We start from the raw sequence: 756 nt of genomic DNA on the forward strand, positions 1-756 counted from the left end.
AAAAATGAAAACAAAAAAAACTAAGAGAAAGAGGGGAAGAAAGCACCTTTCCTGTGGGTGGATAATGGAGGAGAGGAGGAGAGGAGGAGGGAGGCACCACAAAACAGAAAAAAAACTGGCCCTATGCCAGAGAAAACATGAGTAATTCTGCAATGCTAAGAGGGAGACCACAGTGAGACAAAGTCACGTGTCCAGCAGCACCATTCATGTAACTGGCATAGGTCCAATCAGAGAGGGGAGAGCAGTGGAGCTCCAGGCAAAGAGGGGTCAGCAGTGCAGCACCAGGCAGAGAGGGAAGAGCAGTGTAAGTCCAGGAAGAGAGGGGAGAGCAGTGCAGCACCAGGCAGAGAGGGAAGAGCAGTGTAAGTCCAGGAAGAGAGGGGAGAGCAGTGCAGCTCGAGACAGAGAGGGGAGAGAAGTGCAGCTCCAGGCAGAGAGGGGAGAGCAGTGCAGCACCAGACAGTGCAGCTCCAGGCAGAGAGGGGAGAGCAGTACAGCACCAGGCAGAGAGGGGAGAGCAGTGCAGCTCCAGGCAGAGAGGGGAGAGCAGTGCAGCTCCAGGCAGACAGGGGAGAGCAGTGCATCTCCAGGCATAGAGGGGAGAGCAGTGCAGCTCCAGGCAGACAGGGGAGAGCAGTGCATCTCCAGGCATAGAGGGGAGAGCAGTGCAGCTCCAGGCAGAGAGGGGAGAGCAGTACAGCTCCAGACAGAGAGGGGATTGCAGTGTAAATCCAGGAAGAGAGGGGAGAGCAGTGC

Source organism: Salmo salar, chromosome ssa07 (genome assembly GCF_905237065.1).
Source record: "Salmo salar chromosome ssa07, Ssal_v3.1, whole genome shotgun sequence".
NCBI lineage: Eukaryota > Metazoa > Chordata > Actinopteri > Salmoniformes > Salmonidae > Salmo > Salmo salar.